General features: G+C 38.8%; 1 long non-coding RNA gene across 1 annotated transcript; it reads left to right on the forward strand.

The window, feature by feature from the left end:
- The first annotated feature begins 753 nt into the window (after positions 1-753).
- On the forward strand, positions 754-2,799 carry LOC114817949. The gene is made up of 2 exons (XR_003765781.2): positions 754-853; positions 2,437-2,799. It is a non-coding gene; the product is annotated as an uncharacterized LOC114817949 (long non-coding RNA).
- Positions 2,800-25,044: the final 22,245 nt, after the last annotated feature.

Genomic DNA, 25,044 nt, shown 5'->3' on the forward strand with positions numbered 1-25,044 from the left:
CTGAAAGCAGTCTTTTTTTAACAATAAATTTTCAAAATCTGTGATGCCTTGCCTTATGTGTGTGAGACATATCCATTGGTCATGCAAGTGGTTAATAGAAGTGTGTGAAATTACTGAGGAAATTAGGATGTAATGATAGCTGTGCTATTTTAGAGAAGGGTCAACTCTCAGTGCCTTCCACATTCTGACATTCACAATGCACACTGCAAGGTAGAGCAGCAGCGTGGCTCAGTGGAAAGAGCTTGGGCTTAGAAGTCAGAGGTTATGGGTTTGAATCCCAGCTCTGCCACTTGTCAGCTGTATGATTGTGGGCAAGTCACTTAACTTCTCTGTGTCTCGGTTCCTTCATCTGTAAAATGGGGATTAACTGTGAGCCTCATGTGGGACAACCTGATTACCGTATATCTACTCCAGCGTTTAGAACAGTAATCTGCACATACTAAGCGCTTAACAAATACCAACATTATTATTATACAGAATGTTTCCAAAAAAGAATTGTTCTTGGTCTCTTGGAAGCCTCTGTACCATGAAGAAAAATTCTTGCTCTTGACTAATGGGCCACATATCTGTTTAGATTTCCTGTCACTTCCTTCCAAAAGCTGCCTCCTGCCAACACCCCTCACTGGCACTATATCCATGACAACATCTCCACTCATTTTGACATTGTGCCTGTGTCACAATCATCTCTATTGTTGTACCCACACCAACCCCTCTAGTGAGCCAAGCAATCCCCTTGTGGGGCTGTGACCTGACTGCTGTGTCGCCTTTTCTGCTGCTCCCTGAGGCGGTTGCTTTACCATGTACAGTCTAAAGTCAGTCCTGGGGATTGGCCACATTTTTAAGGAGCAGTAAGGTGAATGACTACTTACTCATTGTGGGCTGGGAACCTGTTTACCAATTTTATTGTATTGTACTTTCCCAAGAGCTAGCACAATACTCTGCACACAATCTCATCTTATGTCGGTTATGTCTGACCCATAGTGACTCCATGGACACATCTTTCCCAGAATGCCCCATCTCCATCTGCAATCATTCTGTTAGTGTATCCATAGAGTTTACTTGGTAAAAATATGGAAGTGATTTACCACTTCCCTTTGCGCACAGCAAAATTGAGTCTCCACCCATGACTCTCTCTCATGCCACTGCTGTCCAGCACAGGTGAGTTTTGACTTGTAACAAATTGCTTTCCACTCGCTAGCCACTGCCCAAGCTAGGAATAGAATGGATATACTTGTGCTTGACTCTCCTTCCTATAGGCAAGATTGGTAGAGTACTGGAATCTCTCCAGGTACGATCTTGAGAGGGGACTGCACACAGTAAGGCCTCAAAAATAAGATTGATTGATTTAATTCATTTGATTATCCAAAAACCATGTCTCCCCTGATTCCTAAATTTACACACCAACTCCTGACAAATTTGACATTCTTAAGCATTCCCATAGATTAGAGTTTTAACATTCAAGAGGATGCTGTATATAGTTGTTATAGTTTAACCACTTCCCCCTCCCAATTCCTGCATACAATTAAGATAGAATGCATGAAAAGGAATCTGATCGAGTCTTCATTTGAAAATCCAGTTTCTATGCACTAACAGTTAAAAACCTGTGCAATATGGAGATTAAGGCTTAATTCCCATATGATTAATTATTTAGCTTTGGTAATTGTTAAGTGCTTCCTCTGTGCCAAGCACTGTACAAAGCTGGGGTAGATACAAGATAATCAGGTTCCACATTATAGTAGGAGAAAGCCCAGGTATTGAATCCCCATTTTGTAGATGATGGAACTCAGGCAAATGGAAGTTAAGTGACTTACCCAAGGTCACACGGCACATGGCACGGTGGCGCCAGGACTAGAACAAAGGTCATATCTCTCCCAGGTCTTTGCCCTTTCCACTAGGCCATACTGCTTCCATGTATGCTGCAATTAGTTGCACTGCATTATCTAGGAATCCATTAATGGTATTTATTGAGGGTTTACTGGATACAGAGCACTCTACTAAGTGCTTGGAAAAGTAAAATAAAATTGGTAAAAATGATCCCTGTCCTCAAGGAGTTTATAATTTAGTTGGGGAGACAGACATTTAAAATGCATTGCAGAAAGGGAAAGCAATGTAGTATAAGGATTACCTCGTAATTGACTAGTGTTTCAGTCTATTTTGATTAATGCAAAGATTTTTTCGTTTTTCTATATTCCTTAGATATTGATACACATGACCCAGATTTTATGGATAGCCTAAAATACCTCTACCCTTCAAGACTACCAGAAATGGCAGGCTTTTAATAGAAATGGAAAATAACCCAACTTTTTCAAATTGGTGGGATGTTTTCTCCTGAAATTAATGGATCCATTAAACTCAATGAAACCATAAAACTCAGAAAACAGAATAAAGGTCACCATAACAAAGACTTAAATGACAGACCTTGTTTGTGTTTTCTAGGATAATAGGAATCAAAACTGGAAAAGATCAACTGTACCAGCTGACAAGAGTAAATACGTCTTGTGGTAGAAGGGTGGAAAGACCAAATGAACGTAGGACAAGAAAGAGTTTCTTTTAAATCTGAGCCTGTGGGTCCTGAGGAATTTGTGGATTATTGCAGAGCTAAACTACTGTTTTTGAGACCTCACAGAAGGCAAACCATCTCTGAGGATTGAGAAGAGACAAGTAATGTGTCTATTTGGTAACTAGAGATATGACAGCCCAATACCATCGGTATTGATACCCATACTGTTATCCATTTAATTTGCAACTACCTGAAAAAAGATACAACATTGAGTAGGAGCAACATGGTTTTGGAAAGAACAAGTTTTGTCAGACCAGTTCAATTTCCTTTTATGCAATAGGGACAGGCTGCTTAGACACAGGGCAGCATGAGTAGAATCAAACTCTGGACTATAAGGTTTTTGATTTCATTCAGTTAGACAATCTCATGGACAAGCTGGGAATGTATGACTTGAGTTAGGGTTGATGGTTCGGGGTTAAAGTGTGGAGATCGATGAATTTCTAGATGCTTACTGTGATATCTGCTTTGTTCTTTTGACTTTGCTTGATGCCATAATCCACAGACCAAGTTGGACTGCTCTGGATCCAGAGAACAGTTAAACTTCTTAAGGAGGGCCAGTGTTGGAGTGATTTAGCAGTGCTACAATGAGGTTGGAAATGGCTAAGACCGTATTACCTAGAGCAAAGAGATGGCAAGTAGTTGCTAAGTATGTCACCAAAAAACACTTCAAGTTCACTGCCTGCCAATCTATATAGCTCAATCACCTCAATTTTTGAAAACTGTAATAGAATAAAACTCCATTATGTAGACTGAATGCTACTTGTGGACAGAAATCCTGTTTACTAACCCTGCTGTCTTGTACATTTTCAAGTAAGCTCATCCTCTAAACTGTAAGCTCATTGTGGGGAATGTATCTACCAACTCTGTTTTATTGTATTCTCCCAAATGCTTAGTACAGTGCACTGCACACAGTAAGTGCTCAATAAATATGATTGATTAATTGATTACAGTGCTCTGTATACCATAAGTGCTCAACAAATACCACTTATTGATTATTGCAGAAATGGTTATGATCAAACACTCTTTTGCAGGAAAATGTCACTTACAAATGTGTAGGATGTTTGGCCCCTATTCATTCTGTCAAAATGACCTGAAATCTAAATAAACTATAGACCTTAAAATGAATTATCCTTGAGAATAACCTGAAGAGTATGAACCTTGTTGAAACATTTCGCCTTGATAAACAAGATGGTAGAGACTTTCGATTTGACCTTCCAGAGAAAGGATTGAGAGAATTCCAGGATTTTGGTAAAATGGATTTTATTGAACTGCACTATGGATTCATGGAAAACTCCCTTATTATATCAAATTGATTATACCTGGAGTGTTATTCCTAAATTATATTTTGTAGTTCTTTCTGTGTAACTTAGTCCTATTTATTTCTCCTTTTTTCTCCAGATTTGGAGGTCATTTGGTATTTGAATCCAATTCCCAAGTACTAGCCAGTTACCCTGCCCTGGTGTCATCAACCAGTCTCCTGAATGTGTGCCTCCTATCCCATTGTGAAGTCATTAATAAAAATATGAAATAGCTGAAGGCATAGACCTGACCTCAGCAGGATGTCACTCCATCTACCTGCCCAGGTTGATAGTGCACCAAAACAATGAATTCAACACACCACTAAAATTAGTTTTGCCTGCTGCTTTCAACCTGAATGCAATTTTAATATTATCATCATTATAGACTAATAATGAAGTGCACAATTTGCATCCTAGATATATTTCTAAAATGGGAATTGGAAACTATTTAAATTAAATGTTTTCAAATACACTTAAAAGGAGATCTGACACAATATAAAAAATTCTGCCACCCATTTGGACCGAGCCTAATTGAATCACACCTGGAAAATGATTTATTATGGAAGGAATAGAACCTTTGTTTTAAGCTAATCCTTTCAGCATTAGTCACAAAAAAGAGAGCTAGAGAACTAATAACTTTTTCAAACTGTGAAGGAACATTTCCTATTAGTAACATTAACTGGGGGTAAATTAAATGAAACTTAAATGCCTACTATTACTGTTTGCTAAAATACTAAAATTACAGGATCTTGCAATCCTTAATAGCTTTGAAATGTTTGCAGTGAATTGACTTAACTCTACCAGGAAGTGATGAAAAAAGTTTTTGGCTTTTAAAAGCAAATTCAGGCAATGGCTCAATGTATTATAATGCAGACTGATCTGATTTCATATAGTAGAAGTTAGCGCAAGGTGATAGAGCACACAAAGACAGTGCTTTCTTTCAAATCTTGGAATAATATGCAGCCCGTGGTATCTCAGTTCTAAATAATGAAGTTGAACTCCCTGGGCATTACAGTGGCAGACAGTGGGAATCGGAGTTACTCTGGTTCAAATTTTCCCTCCTAGTAGAGCTAATGGATCCATTAAATATATTGGCTTGGGGCTAGAAACCCTGCAGTTCTGACTACCACCTACTGTTATTCTAACCACAGTAATATTAGCAATGGTCTGTTATTAAATTATTACACACAGCTGCCTGCTTGTTATTCCAAATATTTAGACGTGGTTTTCGTTGTTAGGAAAAAAGGAAAAAATGTTTGTTGAAAAGTTGCTGGCATGTTCTGCTCATGATAAAAGCTTATGGGCACAGTCCAGGTTTTGATGATGGTGTATTTTAGTTTTCTCCCTTTCCCTCAAGACCTCATTTATATTTTAAGTATAATCCCAGGAAGGTGTAATACCAGAATTCCCGTTTTCTGTACTTAACAGTTCATCTGGAGTTCATCTAATGTTTCTCTAAGAAGAATCCTAATCTGCCCAACGGCTCATATTTCAAGCATTGCAGGGCGATGGTAATAATAGAGAATCCAACTAGAGGCTGAGGACGTATATTTTGAGCTTTCAAAAGTTTTTTTTAAAAAAGAGAAAGAGAGAAAAAGAGATAACAGGGAGTGTAGGTTTAGCTGAGATGTATCAGTCACTGCAGAGGTAATAAAGATCTCTGACTGACAGTATATCTCCCACAGTCTTCTCCCCACAAAATTCCAAAAAGGAAATGGTTTGAAAGTGGACAATGACATAACTGAGTTATTGTAGTGCTGCAATTCATGTGACTGTAATAGAGGCAAAGTCAGCTCTCTACATAAAGAAATTTTGCTTTTTTTAAAAACAAAATACTGGAATGTAAATAAGTTTAAAAAAATTATTCACTGAACTCTGTTTTTGATCCAAAGCTCATTCTATAAAGACTAGTACCTTTAGCCAGTTGCTTTATCGTTAAAGTAAAAACAATGAAACATTCCCTAAATGTATTACCAATTACCATAGCCAATGCTTGGATATGTACAGTAAATTTCAGCAACTTCAGTAAGTGTGATTCATGGGGCATGCCTCATCACCTTCAGGATGATAATCCTTAAATTGTTATTCTTGGGCATTGCAGGGCTTTAGAGAATTGGCACACTCCTTCAGATTTAAAATAGATGGAGGGCAAAAATGGGAGTTGCATGGTAACTTTTCCCTAGGTTCTGTTGCCACGTTACCTCTTGCATCTCTCTCACCCATGCCACAGTCTATCTAAATACAAGCATAGGCTGCCATGCTGTTTTCCTCCATTTCATGTAGAACACACTTCTGTGATCGTTATTTCAAGAGAGATAGTCTGTTTGGTCCACCCAGGCACTGGAAAGGCAGTATGGCATAAATGAAAAATTGCAGCCCTGGAAGTTGGAGGACATGGCAACAGATTATCTGGGGGATTTGTTTGATGGTGTCCACCCTAATTTTTAAGGATAAAACATATATTATCCCTGCAAATAGCTAAGTGGCTTTATTATGGTCTTCAGACAAATTGGAAAGACTTGACAAAAAAAAACAATAGATGCAGAGGATACTGTAGCTTTACCTATTTAGTGACTTGTCCCACTTTTCCTTAACTAAATGGCCCTCTGTTGGTCTATAAGATTATGGAGATTTTATCTCATTGAACTGTTCCTTTTTAGTAGTCCACTCAGTACAATGTGGTTCATTAAGTGATTTTTAAATTAACTTTCTATTGATTTTATTCATTAGGCAACATTACAGACTTTTAAAGTGCAATATTCTTTGAACATTTAGATTTCAAACTATCAGTCTAATTCCAATTTTCTTCTCTGTCACATACTCCATTCTCTTCAAATGCAGAGCAAGGTGTTGAACCACTTTACTATCTGTGATCATTTTTGCCCTACAGTCCTTGCTTTGCCTAACTGCAAAGGATGCTCCCTGAGCCTTAGACTGTACCTCCATTAGTCTGCAGAGTGCTGATTCAAATATGAAATGCACCAAAGAGATTATTCTGGGGAACAATTTGGTAACATTTCTTTAATTTGGGACACCTTTCCTTACTGAAATCCCACATCCTGGCAAAGATATCTGAGAATTCATTTCCAATTTTCAAGCAATCATCCTTAAAGTTGATCCTACATCCTACTCCGTGGGCTGTCTAACAACATAAAAAAACTGAACCACATGAAAACTGGCAAAAATTCACTGATAAAAATATCAGAAGTAAAAATGTAGCAAGCATATCTGGGTGGTGATGGATTTTGGTTCTACTCCAGATAAACAATTCTTGACTACAACCTGCAACTCTCTAAACATTGGGAAGACTTGCTTGGCTCCTGCCTGATCAGTGATGAAAGGGAAGGGAGATCAATTAAAGCTCAGACTGCCTTACCACATGTCTTTAACAGGAGCTATAAGTAGCAAAATTGCCAGATTTAATTTTTCCTTCCCTTCCATGTCTGAGAGATGGGATAACAATAAACATGCAGAAATCAGGCAGGTAACGAGAAGGAGATGCCGCAAAGGAATTACATAATTCAGAATTCCAACAACTAGAAAGGAAGCTCCAACTCTTTTTAACTCCAATAAACCTGATAGGTTCTGATTTTTGAACTATCCTCCCCTTTAGCCTTCTTGAGCTTCAGATCTTCTTGAAACTAGCAAAAAAACAAAAATCAAAGAAATTGGCCACAATGACCTCATGCTTTAAGGGAGTTTTGTAAAAAAAGAAAGACCTTTTCATGGCTTTCTGAACCACTATAAACTTCCCTCTTTGTTCTTCTATAGAAAGGGTTAAGGAAAGGAAGATGGAAAGAAAGATCCAAAATCCCTGTATAATATCCCTCAATCAATCAGTCATATCTAATAAGTGCTTACTGGGTACAGAGCACTGTACTAAGAGCTTGGGAGAGTACAATATAATGGAGTTGGATTAAGACTGTGAGTCCCATGTAGGACATGGACTGTGTCCAACCTGATTAACTTGTATTCATTCATTCATTCATTCATTCATTCATTCAATAGTATTTATTGAGCGCTTACTATGTGCAGAGCACTGTACTAAGCGCTTGGAATGAACAAGTCGGCAACAGATAGAGACAGTCCCTGCCGTTTGACAGGCTTACAGTCTAATCGGGGGAGACGGACAGACGAGAACAATGGCAATAAATAGAGTCAAGGGGAATAACATCTCGTAAAAACAATGGCAATAAATAGAATCAAGGCAATGTACAATTCATTAACAAAATAAATAGGGTAATGGAAATATATACAGTTGAGCGGACGAGTACAGTGCTGTGGGGATGGGAAGGGAGAGGTGGAGGAGCAGAGGGAAAGGGGGAAAAGAGGGTTTAGCTGCGGAGAGGTAAAGGGGGGGTGGTCGAGGGAGTAGAGGGAGAAGAGGAGCTCAATCTGGGAAGGCCTCTTGGAGGAGATGAGTTTTAAGTAAGGTTTTGAAGAGGGGAAGAGAATCAGTTTGGCGGAGGTGAGGAGGGAGGGCGTTCCAGGACCGCGGGAGGACGTGGCCCAGGGGTCAACGGCGGGATAGGCGAGACCGAGGGACGGTGAAGAGGTGGGCGGCAGAGGAGCGGAGCGTGTGGGGTGGGCGGTAGAAAGAGAGAAGGGAGGAGAGGTAGGAAGGGGCAAGGTGATGTAGAGCCTTGAAGCCTAGAGTGAGGAGTTTTTGTTTGGAGCGGAGGTTGATAGGCAACCACTGGAGTTGTTTAAGAAGGGGAGTGACATGCCCAGATCGTTTCTGCAGGAAGATGAGCCGGGCAGCGGAGTGAAGAATAGACTGGAGCGGGGCGAGAGAGGAGGAAGGGAGGTCAGAGAGAAGGTTGACACAGTAGTCTAGCCGGGATATAACGAGAGCCTGTAGCAGTAAGGAAGCTGTTTGGGTGGAGAGGAAAGGGCGGATCTTGGCGATATTGTAAAGGTGAAACCGGTAGGTCTTGGTAACGGATAGGATGTGTGGGGTGAATGAGAGAGACGAGTCAAGGATGACACCGAGATTGCGGGCCTGAGAGATGGGAAGGATGGTCCATTGTTCTTGTCTGTCCGTCTCCCCCGATTAGACTGTAAGCCCGTCAAACGGCAGGGACTGTCTCTATCTGTTGCTGACTTGTTTATCCCAAGCGCTTAGTACAGTGCTCTGCACATAGTAAGCGCTCAATAAATACTATTGAATGAATGGTCGCGCCATCCACGGTGATAGAGAAGTCTGGGAGAGGACCGGGTTTGGGAGGGAAGATGAGGAGCTCAGTCTTGCTCATGTTGAGTTTTAGGTGGCGGGCCGACATCCAGGTGGAGACGTCCTGGAGGCAGGAGATGCGAGCCTGAAGGGAGGGGGAGAAGACAGGGGCGGAGATGTAGATTTGCGTGTCATCTGCGTAGAGATGGTAGTCAAAGCCGTGAGAGTGAATGAGTTCACCGAGGGAGTGAGTGTAAATGGAGAACAGAAGAGGGCCAAGAACTGACCCTTGAGGAACTCCAACAGTTAAAGGATGGGAGGGGGAGGAGGCGCCAGCGAAGGAGACCGAGAATGACCGGCCAGAGAGGTAAGAGGAGAACCAGGAGAGGACCGAGTCCGTGAAGCTAAGGTGAGACAATGCTTAGTACAGTGCCTGGCATATAGTAAGCACTTAACAAATACCATAAAAAAATAATGTGACACCTCCAAATGGAAGCATAGTGGCAGACAGATGAAGATATAATGACTGAGGAAAAGAGCAGAGAATGAAAGCAAAGGGAATTAGCCATGACTTTCCAAACTAGATTGCAAAGACTTGAGAGTAGAATTGATTACACAGTTACAAACCACAGTGGAGGCCTGTTTAGAGGGGAAGGAGAGAACTTACCTTTATAAATGAAACTTGCCAGGTGGGTTCTGGATTACACATTAGTTTTGGTTTTGACTGAGGCTCTTCTTTCTATAAAATGACACGGAAACTGTGTCTACATGAAGATATTTTGCCAAGTTACTATACAAAACAAACTCCTTTCCACCAAAACTTCTATACAGGATTTCCATAACTCCTGACCACTCGCTTGTGAAAAACAATAAAACCTCTCTACATAGAATCCCCTATAACAAAGTCCCTTTTAACCAATCCTAGAGAAGCAGCGTGGCTTAGTGGAAGGAACCTGGGCTTAGGAGTCAGAGGTTGTGGGTTCTAATTCTGGTTCTGCCACTTATTAGCTGTGTGACTTTGGGTAAGTCATTTAACTTCTCTGTTTCAGATACCTCATCTGTGAAATGGGGATTAAGTCTGTGATCCCCACAAGCCCCACAACCTAATTACCTTGTATCTACTCCATCGCTTAGAACAGTGCTTGGCATGTAGTAAGTGCTTAACAAATACTATTATCATCAATATCATCATTATCCTTTCCTTTCTATTAAACAAGTTTTACTGTAATTTGGTGTAAAGGCGAACATATTTTGCAAGGTTTTTTTGTAGACAACTTTCCCTTTTTCTGCCTGAATCAGCACAGAGGCCAGCTAATGTCAGGGACCAACCTAATTTAGTGATTGTATATTGCAGACTAGATAAATAATCAGCAATTTATGCTTAATCTCCCTTTTGAGTCTCCTATGGAATCCCTGATGTTACTCTGTCATCTACATTGCCAGTCAATATTTTAGTCAATTTAACCTCCTCGTCCCTGTCATGCTCATACTGGTCCAAGCGCTTCAGAAGTGTTCAGAGTCCAAGAAGCTGGGAACTGGGCTGAGGAGGTGATGGCAGACAGCCCAAAGGCAACAATACATGAATAATCACTGGCAGTGGTATGGACTAGGTTACCTCTTATTCAGCCCTGACAACATCTTGGCTGACTCTGAAGTTAGGTCAGCAATTCAGACCCTGATAGAGCCTTAAAGAAAGGGAGTTTTGCCACAGGAATTACCGAACACGTAAATTGGGGTCAGGAAACACCTATCCAAACAATATAAATCTCTAATCAATATCTAATCATCTTACAACTTCTCATAAACTGTTTAGCTTAATTGGCTGGTTCCAGGGATTTTAGTTTGTTTACTTACTAAGTTTCTTTAGCCTTGGCAAGGATGTTTGTTAATTAGGTATAAAGGGTTTGTTTTTAGCCTTAGCTTCCTCTATTTCTAACAGCTTTCCTCTATTTCTGTTAGCTTTTCTGCAATCAGTGGATTCACTCTTTCTCATAAGCTGATCTCTAGGCCTTATATTTGTTGATTCATTGTTTTGTACCTGCTTCATCTGAGGGAACACCACTCCTCTCCAGTTTTTAAAATTTGACTCCTAGGACCTAATTCCCTTTGGGTCACGGTGATAATCTTCCTTACCAGTCCACGCTGTTGAAGCTCTACACCCAACAAAAATAATTAGGGAAAAGAGGTTCTCAGTGAAAATTATTGGATTGAAAAGTCAGTGGTATCTTGCTCCTTTAGAGACTTTCTGTCAATAAAAGGCAAATAATCACAATCCTGGGAGAGTTCACCAGCACCCTACATACAGTAGTACAATTTAGCTTTGTCTTTAGCTGTTTATTTTACACATTAAAAACAGAAAGAGCAAATAGGTCAGAAGTCCGCATTCATGCTATAATATTTCTGTGACTGTTACTTAAATTTGATTACATTTCTTTGCTATAGCTTTCTCCTACAATAGGGAAAATAAAACCTAAAGGAAAAGATATATTTTCAGTTGGCTTTGACTTATATTTAATTATTATTATTACTATGGTATTTATTAAGTGCTTACTATGTGTGAAGCGCTGTTTTAAGCACTTAGATACAAACAAGTTGATCAGGCTGGACAGTGTCCCTATCCCTTTTGGGGCTCACGGTTTCAGTCAGAGGGACAACAGGTGCTAAGTGCCCATTTTACAGATGGGAGGAAACTGAGGCCCAGGGAAATTAAGTTGATTTGCCCAAGATCATGCAGACAACTGGAAAAGCCAGGATTAGAACCCAGGTACTGAAACTACCAGGTCTGTGCTCTTTCCTCTAAACCATGCTACTCCTAATTTCATCATTTCAAGAATAGAATGAAGTGCTGCAGAAAAAAAGGTACAGGAAATTTAGCAATAGGTCCAAGTGTCACAGCTATTTATAAGGTTGTACATCACAACAGCCTTTAGAGAAGCAGTGTGGCTTAGTGGAAAGAACATGGGTTTGGGAGTCAGAGGTCTAATACCGGTTCCGGCACTTATCATCTGTGTGACTTAGGTCAAGTCACTTTACTTCGCTGTGCCTCAGTTACCTCATCTGTAAAATGGGGATTATAACTGTGAGCCCCTTGTGGGACACCCTGATTACCTTGTATCTACCCCAGCACTTAGAACAGTGCTTGGCACATAGTAAGTGCTTAACAAATACCACGACTATTATTATTGTCACTTTGCTAAGGATCCTGATGTCTTGTCACACTTTGCCATCTTTCAAAGTACAGGCTAGCCCCTCTAGATATTTTCCATCACTTTAGCTATCCATATATCTTTGAAAGCAACCTGCCTAGAATTTGGTGACTGTGTTCTGTGTTGCTGATGAGATTCCTTAATTGTTGTATAGAGTTTCCCAGGTTTGCAACTTCCATTTTCTTCAGACTTATTGTCAGAGCCTAGCTTAGGGCTACATTTTTAAGTGATTCATAGTCATTTCCATATCTTCTGTGCATGTGTCTCTAGGGCACAATCATTTCCATAAAGCAGTCCCTGAACCAATGTCTCAAAAACTTTTAATAATGTTCTTTACTTGTTGAGTTGAATCAGTGATCACTGTTGATCAGTGATGGTTTCATTTTCAGAGGAACAAGTGTTGTAGGAATTTTTTTCCAACATTAGAACTATTTACCTTCCTTATACTGAATCTGTTTTCTTGTCATTATAACTCCAAATATTTTCATTACCCTATTCTATGTAGTTTCATAAATTCGGCAAAAAAATGTGGGCCCCTGGGTCAACTTTTTATTCTTACAGAAATACAAAAAATATCTGGCTTACAGGTAGATAGAAACTTGTATTCCTTTGTGTTTGAACTGCACAACTGGTTAAGTTTTAAGGATTTCCTTAATATTATCCATGTTTCTTTTCCTTTAAGCTGTTTCCCTAGCTTGCTTTTCTCTGTGGTTTCCTTCTGTTTCTTCAGATCTCTTGTCTCTCTGACACATATCTTATGGTAGCTGAATTATGAAAAGAAAACAAAGATGACATTCTAATCAATTACATACAGCTTAATTGGTGTCATTTCACATTTTATTTATTATTTACATATTTGTTTTGCTTTGTATTTGCAAGAACATCCAGTTGGCCTTTTGATTTCATGCTGAGAGTCCATCGATTGAAAACAAAAATTGAATTCTCAGTATTGCTACTCTCATCCAAGAGACATGGAATATTTTCAAAAATCTTGCCAAAGCTCTTGATACACTGGGGAACCATTTGGAAATGTGCTGCCCTCCCAGGCCATTAATTACTAAAGAAGTAAGCCCTGCCACTACTCTGCCCTGTTAAATCAATGCTCATTGGCATTGGTAGATGCAGTGTTGGGATGAAATAAGGAAGACTAACAAATCAAAGTTAAAGCTTCCAAACTCTGACTTAAATGGAGATTCATTGATTGTTGGGCTGAACAAATGCAATTCTGCATGTAGAACTCTAACCTAAGCTCACTACGCCTCTGGGAGTGGGTCTTCTTTTCAACTGATCTAAAGGATAAATTTTTTCTGCATCAAAAAGAAAACCCACTTTGAATGAATACCAAAATAAATCATTCCAAAGTAAAGTGTTTCCAAGGTCAGATACGACCTCATACCAGTCTTGCTTTCCTTATAGGCTTTCATGATATTCTCACCTCACTCAAATTAAGCTTGAAACCCAAATCCATCACTACCAGTGAGGGGGTTGCCAGGGGATCCATTACATAGTTGCATCTATTAGAAAACTGAAGTATCTTAAGACTACACATCTAAGACATTGATTTGCACAGTAAGTTTTCAGCAACTGTATATCCACATGTGTGTGTAACAAGAAAGCAAACAAATGTGATAATCCCAGTAATAGGTTTGTAGGATGTAGCAGAAGCTGATATTGCTTTTGTTTTCTCTAAACGATTTGAGGTACTTAAGTGATTTGCTTTAGATTTCTGATTGAAGCTGGGGCACATATAGCCCAGAATTTCCAAGCCAGGGGCTCTGGAGCCTGAGGTGGAAGCCTGAGGTGGGGCTGTCCAGTGGTGATGGTGTATGTTTGTGTGTGTGGGTGTGTTGGGATGGGGGAGCGGATAGGGGGCAGAAGAAAACAGGAGAGGGAGGCAGGCTCCTTTCCACCACAAGGGTGAAGCCCCAATCTACAGGATTAAAAATTGGACAGAAGCTCTCTTCACCATGTCGATGAAGGGCTGGAAAAGTTGGGCAGTGTCTCACTAAGACTGACTGATCAAAGCAGTGAGGTAGCTGGAGACTAGCTCCCCCAAGCAGTGTTAGCTGACATTTTATTGTTGATTACTGAGATTAAATATTACATTGTTTTAATTGCTTACAATCATATTCTATGGCTCTCTGTTTATCTTCTACTTAGACTGGGAGCCCCTTGTAGACAAGATGCTGACACTTCATGTAAATGTGTACTTAAATGAATCCATTTATTTCGTTCTAAATGCATTTTCTAATTTATCTTCCCTTTGGCAAAAATTAAAAATTCCAGTAATTAAAACATTCAAAAGAACATGGGATTAGCCACTAGCTGGCATCTGCTTGTTTAAAAGAATGTTTTTTATTTTGTTTCCCCTCTTTCAGAACACCTTTTGAAGTCTTTCCTGACCTTTCAACTCTTTATGTGTCATGCAATTTCACTTAAGAAATGTCTAACTACAAAATGAATTACTTTTACCCTCCAAGCCATATGCCTTCCTACTAGGGTCTGGGTCTCAATGGTAATTCTCTTTGATTGCAGCCATGTCTTCTTTCAAGAGGAATTGATCTTTCCCAGGTTCCCTTAATGAATTGAATGCATAATTACAGGTCATTCATGATGATGGCAGAGGCCTCCATTCAGCACCCAAAGGCAAACTTGTGTTCTGTCAGATAACAGGTAGCTTGATCTTAGCAAGACAGTCAAGCCTGTTATCAAAATGGGAACCCCAGAATTAGAATACCAGCAACACAGAGACAGCCAAATGCCTACTATGAAGTAGAAAACTATTCTGAAGTTATTGTCCAAACAGGACAGTGAAGTAAATTTGTCAAAATATGTTATGTGATGTTTTCCTGAATATAAATTTAGATTATTTGTACAAACGTTAAGTAATACCTTGTGACATTCCAGTGCAGAATCAAACACAATTTCTAGCCTTTGCAGCTAAGTCTGCATTTTTCCAGTGCAGAAATAAAGAAACTGATGATCTATGATTAGCAAACATATAGCTTTATTTAAATTTAATTATTCAATTAATTTTATGGGGATGATTTTACAGTATGTGAATTGTATAGGCCTTTTTGCTATGCACTTTCTTTCCTGCTACCTCCATTTGTGGACTTTTACTCCCCGCTATGAATTAGAACTGTGGGAGGTTTGCCCCTCATGGTTTGGACTTGTGGTTGTTTTGCTTGCTGCATAACTATGAAGTATCATCCATCTTGTGTTTAAGGCCACCAAAGAATGATATAGCATTAGGAACTCCTCCTACAATGCAATTAAAAATGCCGTATTCTCCCAGTGGCCTTGACTGAAATGAACTCCCAAAATGGGCAATATCAGTAAGAAAGAGGTTACTTAGGAAGAGGTTTGCAAAATAGTATTTATAGCTCCTTAAGACAATCAGTCAAGCAGGGGCCCTGATTACAGGCAATGAGGTTATGTCATGTGCTGTCTGAAAGCTATTTGGGGAACATGAAAGAAATTGTTGAGACTAAAATCACCCACAGATTAAGCTTCTAACCCCAACTAGCTTCTTTTCTTTCCCAGGTATAGCTTGGCTAGCAAAAAATACATATTATATATGCCCTTATCCTTTGCATTCAAAGATCAGATCACTGATGGTGAAGTTTATCTGTGAGCATATGGGCAGCTGAATATGGGCAGGAAATTTCTAACATTCTTGTTTCATATTTCTCAAGCTTTTACTACAGTGCTCTGCACCAAGTGGGCCTTCAAATACTGCTGCTCCAACTACTACTACTACTACTACTATTAGTACTACTACTACTACCACTACTACTATCACTATTATATAACACATGTTCCACAGATTAAAAAAGTTCCATATATTAAAAAGATTAATTGCTAACACACCATGTTTTGCATCCTTCCCAATATTTCTTTACCTGTAATATTACCATGTTATTTGTGAATATTTTCCCCCTTTTTATTTGTGCAGAGATAGTGGGAAACAACAGTGTGGCTTAGTGGAAAGAGCACGGGCTTGGGAGTGAGAGGTCATGGGTTCTAATCCCTGCTCCGCCACTTCTCAGGTATATGACTTTGGGCAAGTCACTTAACTTCCCTTTGCCTCAGTTACCTCATCTGTAAAATGAGGACTAAGACTGTGAGCTCCAAGTGGGACAACCTGATTCTCTTGTATCTCCCCCAGTGCTTAGAACAGTGCTTGGCACATAGTAAGTGCTTAATAAATACCATTATTATTATTATTCTGGCTTCTATTATTAAAGGAAAATCACATAGTATCACAGTTGCATAGCTATCAAATCATGTTTAGTTATTTTTTAAAATCCACACTTAAGAAAGAGCTATTTGATGTTTAAAAGTAATGTTGCCAATTCCTGGCAATTATTACTTCTGTTTGTTTACCTCTCAAATAAGTCCAAGTCTTGGAAAGGTTTGGAGTTTGAGTTATTGCACATTATCTCCCAAACAGAATCAGTTTCCTGCAACTCCTCTTACTTTAGACTTGAAAATAATTATATGTTTGCTTATATTCTATCAGGTTGAGTCAGTTTGGTTTAGGAAACCTTTAAAATAGCTTTAAAAAGAAAGATTTTTCCAAGCTGGTAAAATGAGCAGAGATTTCCTCACTTGCTGATGAAGAACAAAGATATTAGAATATCAATTTCCTTCTTTGCAAGCAAAGTAATACACCACAAATTAGGAGCTCTGTAGGGAATCACTCACATCATTTGGGACGTAGTCTGATCTCAATAATAACATCTGGTGCTTCATCCTTTGACATTTCTTGAACTTATTTTTTCCAACTTCAAGTATTACGAAAGTACCCACTTTATCATCAAAAGGGGACAACACAAAAGCTCTCTTAAAAAGAAGACACTTGGCTGCTACTCTTCCATTCTTCCCTCCATATGCCATTTCTGCATTCTGCACTTCCTAAGCCCTTGACTACTCACATCCTAAACCCCCTCTCCTCCCATACAGACAGAATATGCCTACACATCTTCATACTCTTGTTTTCTCCTTCCTGTGAGTCATTCATCATCTTCCCTGATAAATAGCAACACATTGAGGGTGGGGATTATCAATCAATCAATGGAATTTACTGAATACTTATTCTGTGTAGTGCGCTACTGTTCTCTCCCAAGTTCTTACTTAGTACAGTGCTCTGCCCTTGTTAGGTATTCAGTAAATACTACTGATTAACAAGCTGCCCCTGCATTCACTCAGGTTGGAGTGGTCTCCATATACCAGGGCCTAAGTGTGTATTTCAGGAGAGTCTGCATCCATTTCTCAGGAAATGATGGTTAGTCGGTTAGTCCCCTGTAATATTACTGATGGATGCCATAGTTGGGAAAGGTGAGTCAGAGGGATGTTAAAAGATAAACCACAAGTTATGACTGAGAGATCAGAACTAGTCACAGACATTTGTGTCTCTGAAGGATGTGAGTGGTTCACTAGAAATTATCACAGCTCTGGGATTTTACTATTTTGCAATGATGGAAATTAATAATGTAAAAGCTCCACTCCCCACTACCAAGCCAATCAGTTACCAATCCCCAAACACTCAGGAACATTGCTTAAGCACAATTATGTGTTGTTATGATTTTAATTTATGTTTTAAGTAGCTGTACTTAAAACCCACTGGCGGGCCCATCCCACCTTGTGTCCTCACCAAAATGTGAGTTGGATCTATATTGAACACTTAGAGTTAAAAAGGAAAGATTGGCATTGCTAGTCCTCATGGTAATTGCTTTGGAAACAAAAGTAGGTTTTTATGTGAACATACATCAGGATTTATTTTTCAAAAGTAATGTGTGAGTGTAAACAAGGGGTTAAAATGGCTGAGGTAGGCTGCCTGTGTAGACATAAAAACAGGTCATTTTATTACATAGCCACAAGTCATTTATGACCCCTCAATAATCCTGTAAGTGCACCCTAAAATAGGAGCATAAATGTTGTGTGGTCATGTAATGTAAGAAGCTATTTTAATGCTAAAGGATATCATAACTCTATTTCCTGACTTATATACAATTAAAATAATAGCCTGAAATCATTGCTCCAGTGTGTGTTCCCAAATACTACACAGTGAGCCATTCAGAAGTACACAAATTCAAATAGCTAAGATTATTAAATATATTTTCATATTCTTTGGCTCCAATATAAATATTTGTTATTAATGCTAGTGTTTCTTAATGCTGCTTCAAGAAAAAGGATCTGTCAAAATATTTCTTCTTCTATTTTTTGCCATAGCCCTGGAACATTGAAACAAATCTATGAAAAGAGAAGATACATATAAGAGCATGAGACTTTTAGATCCAGGATAACAGACTCCTTAAATCACTGTGTTTTCTTTAAAGTTGTGCGACACTCTTCTCAATGCTCATTTTCTCTAAATAAAAATAATGCTGAGTTCCCATATTTTATATTAGATTGGGCAATTGTCTACACTGCTTCTGTGGAAGATCCTATTTCATGGGGAAAATTAAACTGAAACAAAGAAATTCTTTCTGGTGATTCTTGCCATTTTCAAGGGAACTACTACAGCAAAAAATAAATGTCAAATTTTTTTCAAAACTAAATCTATTTTACATCCAGATTCTTATTATAGTATTATATGGCTTAAGTGTTGGAATCTGTGGTCTTAGCTGACTTTTGGGAGAGGGGTAAAACAGCTCTGATAAAAATAAAATATATACCATGCATGTGATGAACTTTTAAAGAAGTTTATACATAACACATCCACAGCAGTATCCACAAGTTGGTAGTGACAGTGTTTTGAATTCAGATCATGCTTAATCATGCATATAATGCTTAATCATTCATGCCCTCTTTCCCTTTGCCATTCTAGTGCTATTAGCAAATTCAAAAAGTAGAGAAAATTTGGAGTAGGATAAAGGTAAAAGGGCCCTAATATAAAAGGTTTCCAGGGCTCAAAAGTAAAATTCTTAGATGGAAGAGTTGGAAAGCGGTTCCTGGGTGAGGGGCCTCATCCTGCCACCAGAAGGAAAGGAGTAGAGCCACCATCTTGATTCAACCTCCAGTTTCTTTGCAGCTGCAAGGGACCAGATGAGCTTGCCAAAAAGCTGTGGGGAAAACTTTTACCTCTTCCATTCCCCCAGCTAGGGGTCAGTTTTCTGCATGTTACCCAGGAGTAAGCATGCCACCCTACTTCATAGTTCTCAGGAGGGCTTGACTCTGCGACTTTAGTCCAGCCCTTGCCTTCTCTCTTCCACTTTCCCTGCAGAGAAATAGTCTCAGATCCAATTACTATTGGATAGCTAAAACACTGCACTTCAATTAAAAAAAAATACCAATCTCAGTCTCCCACCACTCATATACAATGCTTTACCTTTTGCTGTTTTTTTATTCTAAACTTCTTCTCTTCTTCCTTGCCACATGGTCTTTCCTATGACTTACATCTTTCCTCCTCAGGCAATCAGGCGTATTTATTAAATGCCTACTCTGTAAGTACTGTACTAAACACTTGGGTGATAAAATAGATTTAGTAGACATGATCCATGTTTTCAAAGAATTTACAGTCCTTAAAATAAATTACAGGTAGGGGAGCAAATAATATAAAAGTGTGTACAACCAGGGATGGGTATGTACAACCTAAATACTTAGATGATGCCGATGCGCTTAAGGCAGGAGAGGGAAATATAGAATGGGGATAAAGAATGGGAATTCTCTTGCTTCTCTTACACTCTTTTCTCTGCTGCATGGTAAGTGGATGCAACTTTGTGGCTCAAGGACTCCAGGTAGAAATTAATACATTATGGGTCTCCAGCAAGATAGCCTGGTAAGGAAGAGGGAGAAGCAACCATCCTACCCCTTCCCTCCAATTTCCTGGATGCATCTGATTTTTGGATTCCCCAAGATCATTTTACATTATTATACAGTGTTGATTTAGATTGAGAAGGATGGGTTTGAGTTCGTGCATCCACATCCACCGCTACCCTGAAGCTCACGTGTCTCCCTGTAGGGATGAGCAGAAACAATATCACAATCCCTTCGTTAAATACTAGGAGAATTGTTTACGTTCCATCTTGCATTCCTGAGGCTAATTTTCTCACTTATTTGAATTTGGACAGAAGCCATGAGCTGAAAAATGTGATCAGGTTTGGTTTACAACTACTCCCTTAGTGGAATTTCAATAGGTTTGGCCAGAGTAACCCTAAGATTTTCAGATAATTTTACATGATGCTTCTAATTTTGAGAAACGGAGTTTGCAGTGTTTGCAAATGGTACTAAAATAATATGGAGTCAGCAAAATCTCAAAGGAAAACCCACGTCAGAAGCTCATATATATGCTGAATTGATGGGTTCCCTTTTCCACAGCTGCAATGCTTCTATTTCTTCTTCTACCCACTAGGGCTAAAGAAGGTTTAATTATCTCATGCAGTTTCCTTTTCCTTATTCAGAGTTTATTTGGTATAAGTATATGTTTTTTAATTAGACAGAAAAGCAAAAATAAAATGGGGCTAACTAAATAAATGCAAAGTTGCCCATTTGTTTTCTGCAAGTATGGGTATGTTTCATTCATTAATTCATTCATTAAATGTCTGGCAACTAGAGAGTGAAAATTTTATTCTTAATGGGAGATTTATTCCAAAAGAATTTTAGAGTTTCAAAATTGCTGGCAAAAATAAGTGTCCTAAGTGGCTTCAGACTCACTAAAAGCTGTTCAGAGTAATAGTGGGAGGAGAGAGCAGTATAAACAGCTGCATGTGTATCTAGAAACACATAAAAACGGTGTGTGTGTAAGGGAAGTAATTAAAAAGAATGAAAGAACAGATTTACAAAAGAGGGAAGGGTCAAACATGATTATTTTTTGCTTAATACTGACAGTGTAATAAATACAAATCAAAAAAGAAAGAAATACTAGATTCTCTGGTGTAAGTCCATTTCAGCTTTATTGGCCTGTGAAAATTTAACATTACTCATTCATGAACAAACACTAAGGTGCCTATCTCTGATTTTTTTTCAGTATTTAGTATTATAGCCACTGCATTTCATAGATTATGGACTCCCCAATGGTCCATATTCAGTAAAATATCTTATATGATTTTTTTTTCTTTCCCTTGGCTCATACTCTCTAGTTACCTGACAATTTTTCTACAAATTTCTACAATTTTTCTACAGACTCTGGTAACAACATGTTTACAATTTATTTAGCTAATTAAGCACAATTATTATCAAAGAGATTAATGTAGAAATGCAAATCACATCTGATCACAGTTAATGACACCATTTTCCTCAAAATGTCTGGTCATCAATATTACTTTGCAAGTGAAATTTAAAACTAATTTCCATCCATTCAGTCATTGAACGTTAATCACATTGCCATTTGGATGAAGCCCATGATATTTGTTCATAAGGGGTTAAATCAAATCCTGATTTCTCACTGATATATTTGCTGTTCTGACCCTAACCTCAAGAGCTCATGATTTTTTGCAAGGTTTCATCCAATAAGAAGCACAGCAGCACCTATTAGAAAAACCTGGGGGTAATTTTTTCTGGGTCTTATCTTGCAGAACCTCAGAATTCATTTTCTTCCTTTTGAAGCATGTGAAGAATTCTTAATACAATGCTAGGCACCTGGTAGGTCCTCAAATATCATTTACTGATTGCAAAGATCTTCCTCAAAGAAGTGTCATTAAGAATCAGTTACAGAAGATTGAAAACACCGACTTTGTCATAGAGACCAACTCTTCTGGACCTTTGCATCTACATCTTCAACTTAAGTTCCATCTTCCCCATACTTGCCCTCTATTATAAACAACAGCTGCTGGAGAGGCATCTTGTCCTTCCATTTACTTCATTCAACTACCAAAAGGCTTAGTCTAAATGCTTTCCAGTTTTATCTATAAGAGACTTGGCAGAAAATGAGTTCATTTAGATCTCTAAACAACCGGCTAGATCAGTTTCCTTCCAGTTGGGTCTTGGTCATTTCACTGGGGCAGTGCTGGAGAAGAACACATCTGGCCACCCCTGCACTTTATATAACACTAGGAACAGACTCTGCAATCAGATTTTTCACCAGGATTCTCCACATAAGTCTATACAGGCCTGAGTGACAGCATTTGCCCAAGGGACCGTGAGTGTGAATTATCTGCAGCAAAACAACTTTTTGCCAAAGAGGTGGTCTGACAATGGAGGACAAGAGTTTTATGGAACTTGCCCTTTTCCTCTCTCATTTCTTTGGGTTTCATTTCACATCTCTGTGGTGGGAATAGTGAAGCAGAGCAAATAATTAGCATAAAATGGAAAAAGTGTAATGTGTGAAAAGGTTCTCTAAGAGAATTAATAGGATGATTGGCAGGGTTGGTTAGGCTTTAGGTCTAGGTAACTAAAAGGAAGTTCAAAGAAAATTTACAGGGGTTTTAGAATGATCAAGTTTAGGGTTTTCATATAATTATTTTGAAGAATTGGTACAATTGAAATAGTAGAAGCTTGTGAAACCAGAAGTAGCTCTTACATATGCATTTTTAAACTACCCTTAAACTACAGAGACATTTCTGTGAGGAATGGCCTTTGCTCTCAGACTAAATTGCAAATAATAATTATGAGTGACCATTACTCACTGTGTTTATATCACAAATTAACTATTTTATTTTCATAGCACAAATGACCTCTGTGATTTTGTAATCTAACCAAAGTAAAATGAATGTCTTTCAGATTCCAGAACCTAAAATAATAATATCTATTGACTGCTGAGCCCTGTAAAAAATGCATTTGACATTAGTCATTGGTATTTTTGATTGATAATTCTGACATTCTAATAGTTATAATTACATTCAACCTATTTTTAATTCCTTGTCTATTGAATTGCATTGAAGAATATTCATTCAATCATATTTTTCTCTCTAAAAGCATTGCTTGTCATGGAGGGGAATGCCCAGTGTGATGTGTGACTGAATTTAAGAAGCAGTTAAAACATCCTTACTGAGGATGAATTTACGCTATGTATTAAGAGATAATATGATGCTTATATTTGGCAAAGTACTTTGGAAATTTTCATGGGAAAGAAAGGGGACTATCAATTCCCTCATCTAATTTTGTTGGTGGGTAGAAATGGATACTTTCATGGAATTTTGACATTTATCCCACTTTTTCTGAGAGCCACATGCTTTAATGGTGTCCCCTGGTATTGGCACAGCTCTAGAAGAGTTCCAGTCTCCCTCACCCAGGACTGGAGATCTTGGGGTACCATATGTATATTAACTTCCTCTCAGCTTGATTTAAGACCCTCAACGGTGAAATATTTGGAAGAATTATCTATTTTTTGGTAACTTTCTTTAAAATGGTATTTGTTAAGTGCTTACTATGTGCCAGGCACTGTGCTAAGCACTGGAGTAGATACAAAATAATCACATTGGACACTGTCTCTTCCCCACATAGGGCTCACAGTCTTAATCCCCACTGTACAGACTAGATAACTGAAGCACAGATAAATTAAGTGACTTGCCCTAGTTTACACAGCAGACAAGTGGCTGTTGTGTGACCTTGGAGAAGTTACTAAATTGATCCTTGCCTCAATTTCCTTATCTACAAAATTTGGAGTAAATAACTGTTCTTCCTCCTCTTTAGTCTGAGCTCCATATTGGCCAAGGACTGTGATTTGATTACCATGCACCTCCCCCACTGGGTAGCATAGTGTTTGACACATATAATAAGCACTTGATAGTGTAACTATCATTATTAGACATTCTTGAAATATCTAACCTTGGCTTCTATCTCGCCACCACCGGCCCCTTTCCTATGTCCTCCCTCTAGCCTGGAAATCCCTCTCTCTTTGTGTAAGACAGACCACAACATTCCCTACCTTCAAAACCTGCCCCGACTCCTCCCAGAGGCCTTCCCTAACTAAGCCCTCATTTCCTCTACTCCCTCTCCCTTGTGCATTACCTATGCATTTGGATATGTATCCCATTGGTTGAGGCTGACCAGCAATTCACTGTTTGCTTTATGCCCCAAATTGATTCATTCCTGTTAATTTTATCCTGAAGCCCATTACTACTGCTTTTCAGATAATAAATGCGTTTCCTTTAATCCCAAGGATACCTTCAATTCGTCCTGTCTCTGACTTGATTTTGCTTCAGTGGCACATTAAAATGATGTAGTCGAACTGCTTTCAATCAAGCTATTTCAAAATGTTTAGCAGGTACTCATAAACAGTGTTCAATACATATTTAAATGCTTAAATTTTACCTCACAGGCATAGAAGAATTAAACTATTTATCATTATTAACTGCTAGTGAGTCCAAATCAACTTCTTTGTAGGAAAGATTTTTCGGGAACACAGCACTGCCTCCTTTTACACTGCATTTCATAAAAAGTCTGAGCAGTGCATACTGGACTAGATCAAAGGTCCATCTAGCCAGGGTTCTGACTCCAACAGTGGCTTGAAAGGATACTGGAGAGTAATGCTATGGTTGCAATCTGACAAATCAATTAATATATGGCTCCTCAGATTTCATGTAAAACCTCCGCAGTTTCCTTCCTCTAAAAATCCAACAAACCACAGCTCTCTCTACATTCCAAGATTTCATGAAATACCACATTCTCCAACCAGACTTCCCTGGCTGATTCCCAAGCACCTTAAATCCTATAAACTCATCAGACATCTCTGCAGGCAAGTCCAACCTATGTGGCAAGTCCATGCTTACCTCTGGGAAGGAGGTGATAACTTGCTCCTCTTATCTGTTTCCTTATAATAATAATAATAATAGTATTTGTTTAGCACTTACTTTGTGCCAGCCACTGTTCCAAGCACAAGGGTAGATACAAGGTAATCAGGTCAGACAGAGTCCCTGTTGC

Source organism: Ornithorhynchus anatinus, chromosome 17 (assembly GCF_004115215.2).
Source record: "Ornithorhynchus anatinus isolate Pmale09 chromosome 17, mOrnAna1.pri.v4, whole genome shotgun sequence".
Taxonomy (NCBI): Eukaryota; Metazoa; Chordata; class Mammalia; order Monotremata; family Ornithorhynchidae; genus Ornithorhynchus; species Ornithorhynchus anatinus.